At 48.3% G+C, this 18,667-nt stretch overlaps 1 protein-coding gene across 1 annotated transcript in view; it reads left to right on the plus strand.

The window, feature by feature from the left end:
- Nucleotides 1-18,667, plus strand: part of cttnbp2nlb (CTTNBP2 N-terminal like b) — a 125,664-nt gene that overhangs the window by 84,855 nt on the left and 22,142 nt on the right. The window lies entirely within an intron of this gene.

Here is an 18,667-nt window from a genome sequence, read left to right on the forward strand (position 1 = left end):
AAACTACAAATTCATCCAGTGCAATGTGGAAGCATGAAAAACAGTTCAATGATGGCTGTAAATACTGATATAGCTCTAACAGTGAAGCTGGCCCCAATAATTCATAAATAGTGGAATTTCAGTAAATTACAATGCAAAACCCAATTTTGCCTCAAAATGTGACATAAACACATTTAATATTCTTCAACATTCCTTCTGTGTCCCCATTACTTTAATATCCTCCTCTAACATACAATTAGCTGCCACTAGAACATAGCTCCACTGACTATGTATGTAAATAATTGGAGGTCCGAGTCCACAACTATTTGACTAAGGGTGGAATTTTGACCCTTTTAACGCAAGTGAAAGACAATGTGGGTGGAAAATACGGCGAGAATCAGGAAACAGTGATTTTCCAGGTCCCTCGCGGTGGCGTAACGAGAAATTCACCAGCATGGAAGATCGGGAACCTCATTTAAATGCATTTTAGCATATCATTAATGGGTCCTCCCGCTGGAATTCTTCCCCCCCCCCCCACTGAATATTCATCGATCGACACAGCTGTACAAAAATTAGAACCTGCTGACCTCCCCTCCGAAAGGGATACTGGAGAAGAATACTCGGGTCGCCATCAATGTCCAGGGTGCAACTTGCAGAGGGAGACAGTGGAGAGGATGCGGAAGACCCAGATAGGTTCAACCTGGGACTGGAGAAGGGGGTTTACTTGTAGGCCTTAGCAGCCTATCATGGCTGTGAGCCTCTACGTTTAAAGGGGTCAGGCGGCTGGTATGCAGGCATCACTTTCATGTCCTTTTTACTGGGCTTGCGATGATATAACCGCTGAACGATTGCCCTTCCAGAGTGGCAGCTGGAAAGTGGGTAGGAGGAGGTGAATCCACAGGCTCAGCACAGGGAATGACTGAGGTCCCTGGGTGGAGTCTTGTTAGAAGCCAGGCAGCATAGGCAGAGCAGGGGACTCTTGACAAGGGGTGTTCTCCATCCTTATGAAACCTGAAGACACATGGCCAGGAGGGTGGAGGGAGGGGGCGGCCAGGAAGATGGGTGGGGAGGGGCGAGGAGGATGAGTGCCAGTGAGCATGAACGCCCATACTCAGGCAGCACTTTGAATCCAGAGGGCAAGAGGTGTATAGATGTTCAAGGCCACTGGTTATGAAGGCCAGCTTGTCAGAGATTAGTGTATAGGTGACTGGCTGTTCAAGTTGGAAGGCTTGTTGAATTCCCATCCTTTGAGAGTTGGGGGAAATGGGGATGCCCTCCAAGGATAAATTTAGCATGCTAATTTAGGTCTTCACATGCATCAGGTGTGCCTCACCTGTTACAAGAGGAAGCCAGTTGCCTAATCAGGTCCCTGACCCTTCCTTGATGAGTCAATTGTGCCAACTTAGCCAGCATTTCAATGCATGAGTGCGCCACTGATTGGCACCCAATTTTTAATCCTTTGGAAGCCTGTTCCCTCACCCGATGCCGAGATGGGCAGGGAGGGAGGAGGACCTCCTTGTGAACCTTATCAAGGGCCTGGCCAAACTCTTCATTAACAGGTCGAGGCGCGGGCAACCGAGGGGTTCGTCCGACCCGACTGTCCGCCCCTCTACCGCATCTACATTCGTGGCCGGGTGTCTCTGGAAAAGGAGCATGCGGTGTCCACAAAGACCATCGAGGCCTTTTATGCCCGCAAGGACGAGGGTACTTTATTGACCCTCTTAATCACATTTTAATCTGATGTTTAAAACTCATTTTGTTCAAGGCAGTGTCCCTTTAGGGGCTGGCTCTTTTAATTTGTCCCTCAGGTTATTAAATTTAGTTTATTTGGTTCAATCAAAATAGTTGGAAGTCTAGCCGCCAGGCATTGGACTCAAAAGGCTCATACTCACGTCTCCGTAACAGAGAGATGATACAAATGTAGTCTCCAAGGCATTATGGTGAATTCACTCATCAGTCACCTCGTTAATGACGGGGGGGGGGGGGGGGGGGGCAGCATCTTGTTTCCCCCCGTGAGATTAGAACACAGGTCCATTGAATACACTCATTCTTATGATTACAATCGAACACCAGCGGTGACATCGGCGCGCTGTGGTACGCAGCCAAGACCTGCAGAGGAGGGGGAGGCAGGGCCTGTTGATCTTCAGGGAGCAGGGCTACAGATGGTGGGATCTCGGAGGAGATCCTACCAGTCATGGGTGTTCCAATGTAGAACTTCCTATCTCCAGATGTCAACAGTCCAATTTTGGAGACGATTGCATCTGTCCCAGGAGACACTGGACCACTTGTCTCGGGTGACGCAAGAGTTGGCACCATATGGACTGGGAGGTCGTTCATTGCCTGTGGCCCTGAATGTTACTGTCGCCCTGAACTTCTGCGCCAATGGCTCATTTCAGGGTTGTGCGGGCGACCTGTGCGGCATATCCAGTCAGCAATGCATAAGGGGTGTCAGATGTGCTATTTGCAAGGGCCTACATGTACATCAACTTGGAATGGGACGGGGCGGCACGGTGGCACAGTGGTTAGCATTGCTGCCTACGGCGCTGAGGACCCGGGTTCGAATCCCGGCCCTGGGTCACTGTCTGTGAGGAGTTTGCACATTCTCCCCGTGTCTGCGTGGGTTTCACCCCCACAACCCAAAGATGTGCAGGTTAGGTGGATTGGCCACGTTAAATTGCCCCTTAATTGGAAAAAATGAATTGGATATTCTAAATTTATTAAAAAAAAAAAAAAACTTGGAATGGGACCAGGTGGGCCATGTGTCAAGGAAATGGGCTTTGCCCACATAGCAGGAATTCCCTAAGTGCAAGGTGCCATCGGCTGCACCCCCGTGGCTCTGCGTTCCCCATGGCAGCATAGGCCGCCATTTTTGAACCGAAGGTATACCATTCCCTCAATGTCTAGCTTGTCTATGATCATGCAGCGCATCATGCTGTTGAGTGCCCATTTCCCGTGCAGTGTCCATGATAGTTACCTCTTGGGGCACTGACAGACCCGAACCTTTCTGAGGGCGAGCAGCGGCTGGAGTGATGGCTCCTCAGGGACAAAATGTAGCCACTAAGTAGGTGGCCGATGAGGCCAGTGCAGAGTCCGCAAACACCCGCTGCGACTCGCTACAATGAGGCTCGTACATCAACGTGTACGCTGGTCGAGCAGGCGATTGGATTGCTCAAGAGACGGTTCCGGTTGCCTCTAGGAGGACGTAGAGGAGCGCCACACCTCAGGTCAGAAGGATGTCAAGGAGGGCAGCGACCGCCAACCCACAGAGGAGGAAAGGACCTTGGGTGATGGCTAGGGCCCGCGTAGGGCTTGGGGCACTGACTCGGTTTGATGACAACCAGGACTAAGGTGTGAAGACATCTCCCAACATGGGGTGTCTCATCTTCTCACTGCTATGGGAAGGTCATCAATATGGTCACTCCATTCATGGGAAGTGCGCTAAAGTGGCTCACTGGACGCTGCAGGTGTATGATGATGACTTTAAGTGAGGGCAGAGCGATGCTCATCTTAACCTCCGCATCTTGTCTGACTGCCCCATCTGCTGTTGGTTGAATACCAGTGGTAGCGGGATGACACCCTAAGGATTCAGTTGGTGACAGGATTTCCATGAGCTTCCCCACCACGGACTTGAATCAGGGCAAAGGGTGAAGATGGCAGGATCCCCATTGCCCCCCCCCCCACTTCAAATCCACTTCAGGGACGGGTGAATTTAGGACGAATCTCAGGAAATCTTTCTTACAAGGTGATGATCATCTAGAATGAATTTCGAGTGAGAAATGGAAGTATGCTCCATGTTGTAAATATTGATGTCCACACTGAAGGACTAGCAATTCTGATACAATGGTTTCAAACTGATGGGCGTGTTAATCAGTAACTGATTATGTGGGGAATATGGTCCATATAATACAATAAAGTGAACATTAATATTTATAATATGCAGGCAATGAGTGGCAGCATAGTGATTCAGTTGAACAGTTCTGAATTTGCAAAGCTGAAGTGCAAGTTTTGCTATTTAGGGACAAAAACAGAAAATGCTGGACAATCTCAGCAGGTCTGACAGCATTTGTGGAGAGAAAAGGGAGCTAACGTTTCGAGTCTGGATGACTTTCTCACAGCTATTTAGGGAGTATGGCAGAATAATGAATTTTAATTGTTGCCTTAAATGTGCCACTGAATGTATTACATTTTGATGCATGTGTAATCTATAGTTTATTTCCAGAAGAAAATATTTTCGGTTTTGTCACTTCTGTGATACTGTAATAAGATGATGTGAGAGTGATGGTGATAGTGACATAGAATCCGAATAAATGAGAGTATTATAATACAGGAATTTTCCCTGTTTTTTGCAACAAATTTCACCAGGAAATGTACTACTGTATATTGAATAATCAAATTCCTTAATAGTGCTTGATAGATGTTTTTCATAACAATTTAACGGGTTCCAAAGTTTTTCAATGCACACACTAATTATAAAACAACCCAAATGGTGCTGTGCCTTTTAACACTTTTTTTGTCCAGTTAAGAATCTGCTTTAATACATGAGTTGGAGAAATCTGTTTGGATGTGTAATTCGGAGCCTTGTGCAGCCATTTCTCAAGGGTTCAAAGTTTGTATTCAATCAGGAAGGGTTCACACAGTCATTTTGCACTGTTTTAGTTGGATTGAAGGGTGGTATCATCAGGCTTCGAGGGCCGAAGGGCCTGTTCCTGTGCTGTATTATTCTTTGTTCTTTGAATGTGGATGGCAAGTCTTGCACACTTTATTTAGTATAGGGCTGCAAGTTCAAATTAAAAATTACTCTATATGGATAGGTTTATAAATTTATCGTGGGGTCCAGAAATGCTGAAATGTTGTAACAGTTGAGGTGACCCCATGAAATTGATTCAATCAGTAACTCCCAAACTCATTATAAATTGGTCATGGAAGTCTAAAATTTGAGACCAATCCGCCAACTCACTAAAATCTAATAATGAATGCTAAATAATGTCTACACAGCTAGGATTGCCTTTGCTATCTGCAAAGCTAGTGATCTTCTGATTCTTGCAAATCTAATTACTTTCTTTCATTATTTAACAATTACAGATTGCTTCAAGTTCATTTGTAGGTGAAACTAATATTAAACATGAACTACACCTCCCTTGACTTTTAAATGATTCAGAAGAGCAGCCACTGAACTTGACTGATGACCTGAAACTTAAATGTTAATTTCACTGTATTAGAAATCTGTGGCAGACTACTGAGAGCAGATTAAATCTGGTCTAAAAATCTTGTAGCTTAATGCTATATAGTGTTCTACTGAAGTAGCTGTTGTATGAGAAAATCTGGATAGACTTGGACAAACTTGAGGTATGTAAACCTTCAAATTTACTTCTCACCTCCTCCGCCTTGGCAGTCAGCCACTTCAAGCCATAATGTTGTTCCTTAGATCATTGTTGCTGAGATTTGCCAAGACACCCCTCTTGCTAGATTTTTTTTTTTAAATCGAGCTAAGCTCTATTGTAAAATGTTTAAACAGAATGATTTCTTGTTTTACATGTGAACTGTTCAGCCAGACTTAAAATATTAAACGCTTGATTTTTGGTAAAATTAACATGCCAGAATGTGATAAGTCACACTGCAGCTGGCATTATGCATTTTTCTACATCTAGTATATATACTTTATATGTGTCATGTAGACATTGGGCAGTAGGTAAATAAACGTTTATATTAACGAACAAAAGGCTAACAAACAAATTACATGTTTGATGTATATTATCTTAAAGTATATAATGATTCCAGATGAGTTTTCGGCACATTTTAACCTCTATGTTCTTCCCATCCTTTAGTAGCTTGTTTTTCTGAGCTGTAGATAGGGATACGGATAGGAGTGGAGGTGTGGAGAAGTGTATACTCTTCTTTTGTAGTACAAAAGATTACCAGTAGCTATATCTTCTTGGGGTGTCAAGAGTAGTTTAATCAACCTCATCCATTTAACCAGACCAATCTGTCCTAATCTCAACTACAACAAACTCAACTGACATACAAGATGTACTGACATACAAGATGTACATAAAGGCATTAGCACTAAGACATACAGTAAACCACAACATCAAAAGCTATCTGAAGTATACCAGATGTATTTATTTATTACAGGTTGCTTTGTATCTTATTCTACTGTAGCTTCTGTGGCTTTCGGAAAGCTAGATTTACAGGTATTGCCAAATATAGATCAGAACAATCCCTGTGCTTTGAATCACAGAAAAATACAGTGCAGAAAAGGCCGTTCGGTCCATCAAGTCTGCACCGCCTCATGAAAGGCACCTGATCTGCCAATCCTAATCTCATTTGTCAGCACATGGCCCAGAGGCGTGAATGTTAAGACATGCCAAGTGCTCATCCAGGTACTTTTTAAAGGATGTGAAGCAACCCACCTCAAACACCCTCCCAGGCAGTGTGTTGAGGGGGGTGTATTAATGTTTCTGGTCTTAATTTACTAAATAAATCAAGATATTAATTTCATGGTTTTTCCCCATTCAGGAAATAAATCTTGAGGCGCTTGCAGAGTTCTTAAATCATGTGATTATTCTTGTTGTATTCTTTCCATTTGTACAAACTGCTGATACCAAGGTTTGCTTGCCACAACACAGTTGACTCTTGACAACTAGAATATTTAGCAGTTCTTGAATCTAAAACTCTGCAACCTTGCAGATTCCACCATTATTTGTGAATGATCATTAAAATAGGAATTTTTTGACCTCTTCTATATGTTGAAAAAAAATCCGAAACAGTGTATTGCTAGACTTTTTTAATCTGTCAATTTAAGGAAAGAGTGCCTGTGCCATATGAACCCATGTCTGATCTTTGATGTCTATTGAATTAGCTGATTGAATTTTGGGTGCTACAGTCCTTCTGATGGGATGGTTTACCATCTGGGCTTTGCACTCCTGTTCACTAATCAGCATTCCTTGGTGGGTGTGTAGGCACATTAGCGTGTGTGTAACAGCTGAAGATAGAATTGGGTCAGGAAGTGTTGGCTTAAGCTGATAATAGCAATTTGGGTGATACAGAAGAGAGCTGATCCACCCGTAATAGATCAAAAAAGCCACACTTTCCAAAATGTAGGGGAGAACATCTTCATGCTGGGGTGAGATGAAGCAAAAAACCTGGACATCTGTATGGTGATGACAAATCAGTGTGTAAGCTGCACTTAATATGAATCATCACTGATTCCCCATTGTTATTTTGAAATAAATTTTGTTTTAACATAGCTTCCAGATTTATTATATTACTAACTCGCAATACAACCTGGTCTTGTGCAGTGCTTCCACCTTACAGCATAATCCATTGGACCAATTCATATTCTTGTAAAAAAAAAATTGTATGTGACAATATATTTTTAATAGTTCATAATCTATAAAACGTTTAGTTTCATACAGTGGAGTCAGTATTTTTTCAGACATTCTATGCACTGTACAACTAAAAATGCATGTAAATGAGTGATTCCTTTTTGTATTCATTAACAAACCTCTAAATCCAAAGCTGCTGTTTTTGTTCATACTTCTGAGAAACTTCAACTCATTCAAAATGCAACTTTTAAGTGCCTTTTGAATCTGCACGTTGTAAATTTTAAAAATTGTAGAAAGTACATATCTTCACATATAATGGTAATTTCCATTAATCAATAAAAACAAAATTCTTACCAAGAAATCTTGTGTTATATCTATGTTTCAGCATCAAGTCAACAAATGTAAGTAAATGAATGCTATTCTCAAGCATACTGGTGATTGGTAAAAGCACATCAGCCCTTCAATAAACAAGCTTGTGTATCGATTTCTCAGTCATGATGTATAGCATATGTGAAGAAGAGTACAGCAGAGGAACAGGCCCTCCAAGCCTGCACTGATCATGATGCCATTCTAAACTAAAACCTTCTGCACTTCTGGGGTCCGTATCCCTCTTCCTAGCCTATTCATGTACTCGTCAGAGCAAGATGCCTCTTAAACGTGGCTATGGTATTTGTTTCCACTACCCACCCCGCCGGAAGCACATTCCAGGCACTCGCCACCCTCTGTATTAAAAAAAAGGAAACTTGCCTTGCACATCTCTGAACTTTCCCCTCTCTCCTTAAACCTATGTCCCCTCAATTAATGTTTCCACCCTGGGAAAAAGCATCCAACTATCCATTCTGTCCATGCCACTCATAATTTTGTTAACCTCTATCAGGTCGCCCCTCAACCTCCGTCGTTCCAGTGAAAACAATCCGAGTTCATCCAAAAACCTCTTCTGTACCCTCTCCAAAGCATCCTTCTGGTAGTGTGTTGACCAGAATTGGACGCAATATTGCAAATGTGGCCTAACTAAGGTTCTGTACAGCTGCAGCATGACTTGCCAATTTTTATACTCCATGCCCTGATCGATGAAAGCAAGGATTCCGTGCCTTCTTGACTAGCTTATCCACCTACGTTGCCATTTTCAGTGATTTGTGGACCTGTAAGCCCAGATCATTCTGCCTGTCAAGGGTTCTGCCATTTACTGTATAATTCCCATCTGTATTAGACCTTCCACAAATGCATTACTTCACATTTGTCCGGATTAAACTCCAACTGCCATTTCTCCGCCCAAGTCTCCAACCGATTTATACGATTTATATCATTTTTTCCCATAAATTTAGAGTACCCAATTGTTTTATTTTCAATTAAGGGGCAATTTAGCGAGGCCAATTCACCTACCCTGCACATCTTTATGGGTTGTGAATGTGAGACCCACGCTGACATGGGGGGGGAAATGTGCAATCTCCACACGGCAATGACCTGGGGCTGGGATCTATGCCATGAGGCAGCAGTGCTAACCACTGCACAATCGTGCCGCCCAGAACCGATCTATATCCTGCTGTATCCTCTGACCATCCTCTTCACTCTCTGCAACTCCACCAATCTTTGTGTTGTCCACAGATTAATCAGACCAGCGACATTTTCCTCCAAATCATTTAGATATATATATAATAATATATATATATGTATGTATATATATGTGTGTATATATATATATATATATATATATATATAAATGCACTACAAACAACGGTCCCAGCACTGATCCCTGCGGAACACCACTAGTCACACACCGCCTTCCGTTCAGAAAAGCACCCTTTCACCGCTACACACTGTCTTCTATGACTGAGCCAGATAAAATGTAAATGCAGCTGATACACTTGTCAAGGTAGCATCTAAAGAGAATGTTGTGATGGATTGAATAAGCATGTGAATAAGATGGGCTACACATTGATGAGAGGATAGGATTGAAACAGGAAATGGGGAACACGGCCGGAATTCTGACATTTACTTTGCTAAAATATGTTCTTTCTTATTTGTTCCTCCTCTCTTATTGCCAGTATGCTTTTGTCAGCTCAAGGCATTAACATTTTGCTGTAGGCAGTTCTGCACCTATCTCGCACCTTTCAGGGCTCTAGTTGACTGTTCATGCTGTGATAATTTGAGACTTGGAAAGCTGTGAACTAATCTTAAAGGGATGACACAGGTAAAGGACACTGCTCTTCACCTAGTATCTCGGTATGCACACTCCCAGCAACAATCTGACGATTGGCGAGACCGGTTTTACATATATTTTCCCAACTCTTATTCCTAACATAGCTGAGTTCCGCTAACACACCAGAATTGGGAAGTCAGCTCGAGACTTCTTGTCTGTACAACTCAATTTTGGTGAGTGATCAGGGTGGAGCAAGCTGCTGAAAAGTCATTATACGACCTGGTTAATGCCACAAGATCAGAGGGCATAGATGTTGAGTTGTTGTGGGAGATAAGGGGGGGGGGAAAGGCCATTAATTTCAAACACTTGGCGGAATTCAATGCCCTCTCCTGTGGAGACTGGTAGTGGACATGTACCTATTCAGGCAGGAAGGTGGTTGGTGAGGAGCCACCTCCACCCTGATTAAGGCCACAGATGGCCAACCTGCCCTGCCACCAATTGACCCACTGCTGCTGGTATTTACCCAGTGACTGGGAGGGGATTCGCCAGGTGGGGATCTCAAACCGCAAACAATTTTGTTTTTGCTTGTAGGCTTTGGAGGGGGTGTGTATGTGTGTTTGTCATTTAAAGGTACTCAGTACTTAATCGAGGGACCTGACACCAGTGAGAGACATTCACTGCCCCTTGCTCTCAACTCCCCCATGACCACCTTCCTGCCATCACTCACTGTGTCCATCGATGATCATGGCTTTGGCTGGGTGCAGTGCAGCCAGCATCTTTTGGTGGATGATCCCCCACCCTGGGATCCTTGATTCTAGGGAAAACTCACCATGTGGCGCTTAATGCAGCAACCCTTAGCCAAAGGAGGTGACATGGGGCTCTCCTTGGCTGTTCATCACCTCCGTTAAATACCACCCTTAATGTCTGATGTACGGCCTTCTATCTCAAAAATTTATGGAAGCTCATTCAGATTTGATGTGTAGATGAGAGAATTGCTAACTTTTTCAAGAGGTGCAGGGCAATGGGCACAAGTCTCTCTTTTGGATTCAAACTTTAAACACAGTACAAGTCTCTGCTGTGAAGAATTTTGCAAGAAATTAGTCTGGGCAACCTTAGTTTATTTCCTAGTAGGTGTAATCATACGTGACAAAACTACAATTTGCACTCTCAAAGGTTAGCATGGGAGAAATCTCTTTACTCTGCACTGGGGTTTACTGTCGAGCAAAAGGAGCTTTATTGTGCCTCTGATCTATGATGCTCGATAAAATCTGTTCCTCAAGGTAACCCTCCGTCATCTTCAGGAACATGAGCTTTTTTTCAGCAGTGTACACTTTGTACATCCACATGTGCGATACACACATGCAGTACCAGCTGGGTGATTTCGTACCTTTACTGGGGTCATATGTGCAATAGTTTGCATCGAGATGTATAAGCAGTGAATATGCTTGAAATAGATCATTAAGAAAAACTGGTGCCACCTCTGGACCTGTATGAACCGCAAAGACTGTTTTCCCTACCTAGGACAACAACAGCCGAACCAGTTCCAAGTGAAGGCAGTGTCTCTAACCGTGGAGAAAAATTGATTTTACACCGATCTTTGCTCCTGCCTCTGCTTAAATGCAGATTTCAATCCTTTTGTTGACATGCCCATTTTTTAATAGATGTTTATCAGCAGGATATGATCTTCACTAGCAATACTGCATTTACAGTACACTTATTTGCCTGTGCAAACATTCAGTCAGTCATCTAATTATCTGAGGGATTTACAGACAGATCCAAAGTGGTGGATCCTTCCCAGAAACAAATGAATGCAAAAGTTGATTGATTGTTTTACAACAGTTTAATAGCTTTCATGATTACTTTTGTGGTGCCAACCCGCAAATCATCAATTAATGAATTCAATTTCTCAATTTGCTGTGATAGCAATTTTAGAATTTCCCTCCTTTTTTTTTTAAAATAATTTTTATTGAAATTTTTCGATACAAACATTTACCCCTACTACATTTTAAATTATAACACAACAAATCCCCCCTGGAAAATCCTCCCCACGCCCTCCCCCGCGCGCACCCCCCCACCCTCCCTCCCCCCCCTCCCCCCCCCCCCCCCCCCCCCCCGCGCTATCAGTCTAGCAACCAAACCGTTTTTTCCCTTTCTGCCGATGGCCTCGGGCAGTCATTGCCCGCGACCCCCCGCTGACGTGCTCCCTTCGTTGCTATCCCCCCCCCCTCCCTTCCCCCCCCCCTTCCCCCCCCCCCCCCCCTCTCTCCCCGGGTTGCTGCTGTTTCGGCCTCCAGTTCCTATCTCTGATCCAGAAAGTCAAGGAAGGGCTGCCACCGCCGGAAGAACCCCTGTACCGACCCTCTCAGGGCGAATTTGATTCTTTCCAATTGGATGAAGCTTGCCATGTCGTTTAACCAGGTGTTGACACTTGGTGGCCTTGTGTCCCTCCACTGAATCAAGATCCTTCTCCGAGCTACCAAGGACGCAAAGGCCAATATTCCAGCCTCCCTTGCCTCCTGTACTCCTGGCTCCACCCCAAACCCAAAAATCGCTAGCCCCCACCCTGGTTTGACCCTGGTTCCCACCACTCTCTATACCGTCCCCGCCACCCCCTCCCAGAACTCTTCCAGTGCCGGACACATCCAGAACATATGTACATGGTTCGCAGGGCTTCCCGAACACCTAACACACCTGTCCTCACCCCCGAAGAACCGACTCATCCTAGTCCCCGTCATATGGGCTCTGTGCAGCACCTTAAATTGGATGAGGCCCAACCTTGCGCACGACGACGATGAATTGACCCTCTCTAGGGCATCCGCCCATGTCCCATCTTCTATCTGCTCTCCCAGCTCCGCTTCCCATTTGTCTTTCAGCTCCTCTATCGGTACCTCCTCCACCTCCTGCATTATTTTGTAGATGTCCGAGACCTTCCCTTCTCCGACCCAGACCCCTGACAGCACCCTATCACTCGCCCCTCTATCGGGAAGCAAGGGAAATCCTTCCACCTGTCGTCTGGCAAATGCCTTCACCTGCAGGTATCTAAACGTGTTCCCCAGGGGGAGCTCAAATTTCTCCTCCAGCTCTCCCAGGCTCGCAAACCTCCCCTCTATGAACATGTCCCTCAGTTGCCTGATGCCCGCCCTGTGCCAGCTCTGGAATCCCCCGCCAGTGTTCCCCGGGACAAATCTGTGGTTCCCTCTCAGTGGCGCCGCCATCAGACCCCCCACTTCCCCCCTGTGTCGCCTCCACTGCCCCCAGATTTTAAGGGTGGCCGCCACTACCGGACTCGTGGTATACCTTGTGGGGGGGAGTGGCCATGGTGCCGTTACTAGCGCCCCCAGGCTTGTATTGCCGCAGGACGCCCTCTCCATACGTTTCCAAGCTGCCCCCTCCCCCTCCATCACCCACTTGCGCACCATCGATGCGTTCGCCGCCCAGTAGTATCCGGAAAGATTGGGTAGCGCTAATCCTCCACTGTCCCTACTCCGTTCCAAGAAAATCCTTCTCACTCTAGGGGTGCCATGTGCCCACACATAGCCCATAATGCTGCTAGTTACCTTCTTGAAGAAGGCCCTGGAGAGGAAGATGGGCAAGCACTGGAACAGAAACAAGAACCTCGGGAGGACCGTCATTTTGACTGACTGCACCCTCCCTGCTAGCGACAGCGGTACCATGTCCCACCTCTTGAACTCCTCCTCCATCTGCTCCACCAGCCTTGAAAAGTTCAGCTTGTGGAGGGTCCCCCAGTTCCTTGCCACCTGCACCCCCAAGTACCTGAAGCTCTTTACTGCTCTCTTAAAGGGGAGCCGCCCAATTCCCTCCCCCTGCTCTCCCGGGTGTATCACAAAGACCTCACTTTTACCCACATTTAATTTATATCCCGAAAAGTCCCCAAACTCCGCTAGTATTTCCATTACCTCCGGCATTCCCCCTTCCGGGTCCGCCACATATAACAACAAATCATCCGCATAGAGTGATACCCGATGTTCCTCCCCTCCCCTTGTCAGTCCTCTCCACCCCCCTGAACCCCTCAGTGCCATCGCCAACGGTTCGATCGCTAATGCAAATAGTAAGGGGGATAGGGGGCATCCCTGCCTGGTACCTCAATGGAGCCCAAAATACTCCGACCTCCTCCCGTTTGTAACCACACTCGCCATCGGGGCCGAATACAGCAGCTTCACCCACTTGATAAATCCCTCCCCAAACCCAAACCGTTCCAGCGTCTCCCACAGGTATTCCCACTCCACCCTATCGAATGCCTTCTCCGCATCCAGTGCTACCACTATCTCAGCCTCCCCCTCCACTGCTGGCATCATAATTACATTCAACAGTCTCCGGACATTTGTGTTAAGTTGTCGTCCCTTTACGAAACCCGTCTGGTCCTCATGGATTACCCCTGGCACACAATCCTCTATTCTGGTTGCCAGGACCTTTGCCAACAGTGTGGCATCTACATTCAAGAGGGAGATAGGCCTGTAGGACCCGCACTGTACAGGGTCTTTGTCCCGCTTCAGGATCAAGGAGATCAGGGCCTGTGACATTGTCGGGGGCAGAGCCCCCCCCTCTCGCGCCTCATTGAAGGCTCGCACCAGCACTGGACCCACCAAGTCCACATACTTCTTATAAAATTCCACCGGGAACCCATCCGGCCCCGGCGCCTTCCCCGCCTGCATCTGGCCTATCCCTTTAACTAGTTCCTGCAGCTCTATTGGCGCCCCCAGCCCCTCCACCCGTTCCTCCTGGACCTTTGGGAACCTCAATCTATCGAGGAAGTTCTCCATTCCCCCCCTCCTCCTGGGCGGCTCAGACCGGTACAATTCCCTGTAGAAATCCCTGAAGACCCCGTTCACCTCTTGCCCCTTCTGCACTACGTTCCCTCCCTTCTCTCTCACTCCCCCAATCTCTCTGGCTGCATCTCGCTTGCGCAGCTGGTGTGCTAGCATCCTGCTCGCCTTTTCCCCGTACTCATAGACCGCGCCCTGTGCCCTTCTCCATTGCGTCTCCGCCTTCCTAGTGGTCAGTAGGTCAAACTGGGCCTGTAAACTGCGCCGCTCCCTCAACAGCCCCTCCTCTGGTGTCTCCGCATATCTCCTGTCCACTTCTATAAGTTCCCCCACCAGTCTCTCCCTCTCCTGCCTCTCCTTCCTTTCTCTGTGTGCCCTTATGGAGATCAGCTCTCCTCTGATCACTGCTTTCAGGGCCTCCCAGACTACCCCCACCTTCACCTCGCCCGTGTCGTTCGTGCCCAGATATCTCTCAATGCCCTTCCGGACCCTTCCGCACACCTCATCGTCCGCCAGCAGCCCCACATCCAGGCGCCACAACGGGCGCTGGTCCCGTGCTTCCCCCAGTTCTACCTCTACCCAGTGTGGTGCATGGTCCGAAATCACAATGGCCGAGTACTCCGTGTCCTGCACTCTCGAAATCAGCCCCCTGCTCAGTACAAAAAAGTCTATTCTGGAGTACACCCTGTGGACGTGGGAGAAAAAAAGAATACTCCCTCGCCCTTGGCCTGCCAAATCTCCAAGGGTCTACCCCCCCCATCTGCTCCATGAACCCCCTTAGCACCTCTGCCGCTGCCGGCCTCCTATTCGTCCTGGAACTCGATCTGTCCAGCCCAGGGTCGAGCACTGTGTTGAAGTCCCCCCCCCCATGATCAGGCCTCCTGCCTCCAGACCCGGAATGAGGCCCAACAGGCGCCTCATAAAACCCGCGTCATCCCAATTCGGGGCATATACATTTACCAGCACCACATTCTCTCCCTGCAGCCTACCCTTCACCATCACGTACCTACCCTCCTTATCTGCTACCACCTGCGCCGCCACGAACGACACCCTCTTTCCCACCAAAATCGCCACCCCCCGGTTCTTTGCGTCCAAGCCTGAGTGGAACACCTGTCCCACCCACCCCCTTCTCAGGCGCACCTGGTCTACTACTCTCAAGTGAGTCTCCTGCAACATTGCCACATCCGCCTGCAGTCCCTTTAGGTGTGAAAAAACCCTTGATCTCTTGACCGGTCCGTTCAGCCCCCTCACATTCCAAGTAATCAACCGGGTCGCGGAGCGACCCGTCCCTTTCCCCTGTCTATTAGCCATGTCCTGTCCCCTGTTCGCCCCGGGTCGACCCTCCCCTTCTGACCCGTTCCCCATGGCGATGGCCCCCCCCCCCCCTCTCCTCCTGTTCTTCCCTTCCCGTCCTCGGCCTTTCCAGCAGCAACCCGGTATCCCCCCCTCACCCCCCTTCCCCCCCCCCCCCCCCCCCCCCCCCCCGGCTAGGACCCCTCCTAGCCGCAGTGTATCCACCATCGTACACCCGAGAGTCAGCTGGTTTTCGCTGACCCGGCTGCCCCTGCCACACTCCGACTCCTCCCGATGTGGGGGGGGAGGGGCCTCCCCCCCCCTTGCCATCCCTCTCTGACCCCGCTTCAGCGCGGGAAAAGCCGCCATTGCTGGCCACACCCCACTCTTCTCTCCTCCCCCTTCCCCCGTCCCGCGCGCGGGAAACAGGGGAAAGCCCGCGCTTTCGCCCGGCCACACCCTACCCCGCCATCTTCAATTCCACCCCCGTCCCCATCCACGCCGATAAAAAAGCCCCCTTAAAACGAGAGGAAGAAAAAAGAGAAAAAGAAAACACGCATAACCAACTTGCTCCCCCCCCCCGTCCCGCCTCCCCAACTTAACAATATAACAATATAAATAACAAATCGCAAATAAATACATAAATACATAACTATGCCTGCATAACTAAATAACTACCCAATAATAACGTACTTAACCATCACCCTCCATCGAACAGAACAGTAACCATAACCCTTAAAGAACAGATCAAAAAACAGTAAAAAAGCCCCCCCTACAACAACAATAATTAAGGGAAGTTGGCACGGGAAGAGACACACAAAAAGGAACAAAGAAACCCCCCATAACACAAGTTTCAAAGAAACCAAACGATCCATCAACTTTAACCAAGTTCCGACCTGGCCTAAGAAAGACATGGGCCACTTGATCAGTCAAGGGTACTCGGGCGGCCTCGACCGCCGGCGTTCCCAAGTTCTAGTTCAGGTCCAGCTTTTCCTCCCGAACAAAAGTCCATGCCTCCTCTGGGGTCTCAAAGTAATGGTGCTGGTCCTTGTAGGTGACCCACAAGCGCGCTGGCTGCAGCATTCCAAACTTGATCCTTTTTGCGTGCAGCACCGCCTTCATCCGGTTAAACCGGGCCCGCCGCTTTGCCACCTCCGCACTCCAGTCCTGATATATCCGCACCGTCGAATTCTCCCATTTGCTGCTTTTCTCCCTCTTGGCCCACCTCAGCACTTTCTCCCGATCGCAGAGACGCTGGAACCGCACCAGCACCGCCCTCGGGGGCTCGTTTGCCCTAGGCCGCCTAGCCATGACCCTATACGCTTCTTCTAGCTCCAGGGGCGATGGACCGGCCCCCTCTCCCATCAGGGAGCTCAGCATCTCCGCTACATATTTCGGGAGATCAGGCCCCTCCAGGCCTTCTGCTAGGCCCAGGATCCTCAAGTTCTTCCGCCTCATTCGCGTGTCCAGCTCCTCAAAGCGGCTCTGCCATTTCAGGTGGAGTGCCTCGTGCACCTCCACCTTTCCCACAAGGACCGTGGCTTCCTCCTCCCTCACCGCCATCTCCTGCTGCAGCTCTCTTATCGACGCCTCTTGGGTCGCCTGGGCCCCCATCAGCCTTGTGGTCGTCGCGTTCATGGACTCTAAGAGTTCCACTTTCAGCTCCGTAAAACACCGGAGGAGAGCGGCCTGCTGCTCCTCCGCCCATTTTCTCCAATCTTCTAGTGCGCCACCGGCCGCCATTTTGGTCCTCTTCCCCCGCTTTTTTTGGGGAGCTGCTGCCCGCTTTTTTTTGTCGCCCCACTCCGAGTACCGACCATAAAGTTGGTCTCACTCTCCTCAGGGAGCCTTCCCCCCACCGGGATTCGTCTTTACAGTACCGTCGGGGCCCTCCAATCGGCCCTTAAACACCTTTGTCGCAGGAGCTGCCAAATGTGCGACTTAGCTGGTCATAGCCGCAACCGGAAGTCCAGAATTTCCCTCCTTATGCAGGCCTGCAAACATTTTCTGTAATTAATTTTCTCCTGGCTTTTGATAAAACCCTTCTTTAAAATGCTTGTTCTTCTCTTCAACAATGATCAAGAGCAATTCTTGCTTCAGTTTTTTGAGCAGAGGCTTGTAAGTAAACATTAAAGTGCTTTCCTTTTAAATATTGACTTTTTTTTCCTTAAAATCCATATCCAACGTTTTATTGATTGTCATGTTCCCTTCACTAAATCTCCCAATCAAAAAAGCAGATTACATTTTACCAGCTTCCTGATAGCTGGTACACACTTACCTCTGAAATTAAACGGTCATCTTCGGACTTCCGGTGGCGGCAATGCGGAGCTAAGCCGCACGTTCGGCAGCTCCCGCTTTCGTAGGACTTGTGGGCTCTTTTAAGGGCCCCAAAACGGTGCTGATTCAACGATTCCCGGTGTGTGAAGGAGTCCGGAGTAATACCCCCCGGGATTTATGGTGCGGACCCGGAGTGGGGCGAGGAAAAAAACGGCAGCAGCTCCCCTGGAAAAGCGGGGGAAGGTGGACAAAATGGCGGCCGGTGGAGCCCCCGAGGAGTGGAGGCAGTGGGCGCAGGAGCAGCAGGCGGCCCTTCTGCGCTACTTTACGGAGCTGAAAGTGGAGTTGCTGGACTCTTTGAAAGTTACTACAAGTAACTTTTAAGGGGGCAGCGATCCTTGAGTTGCAGCAGCAGGCCTCTGAGCGTGAGGATGAGGTCTCTGCCCTCGTGGGGAAGGTGGAGATGCACGAGGCGCTCCACAAAAAGTGGCAAGATCGTTTTGAGGAGATGGATTTTTGGTCAAGGAGGAAGAACTTGCGGATCCTCGGCCTCGTGGAGGGGTCGGACCTGCCGGCTTATGTGGCCATGATGCTGAACTCGCTGGTGGGGGCAGGATCTTTCCATCTGCCCCTGGAGCTGGAGGGTGCCCACAGAGTACTGGCCAGGCGGCCTAAGGTGAATGAACCCCCGCGGGCGGTGCTGGTGCGGTTCCATCGGTTCAGTGACCGGGAGTGTGTGCTGCAATGGGCCAAGAAGGTGAGGAGCAGCAAGTGGAAGAATTCGGTAGTGCGCATCTACCAGGACTGGAGTGCGGAGGTGGCTAAGCGGAGGGCCGGGTTCAACCGGACGAAGGCGGTGCTCCACAGCA

The sequence above is a fragment of the Scyliorhinus canicula genome, chromosome 15 (genome assembly GCF_902713615.1).
Source record: "Scyliorhinus canicula chromosome 15, sScyCan1.1, whole genome shotgun sequence".
Taxonomy (NCBI): Eukaryota; Metazoa; Chordata; class Chondrichthyes; order Carcharhiniformes; family Scyliorhinidae; genus Scyliorhinus; species Scyliorhinus canicula.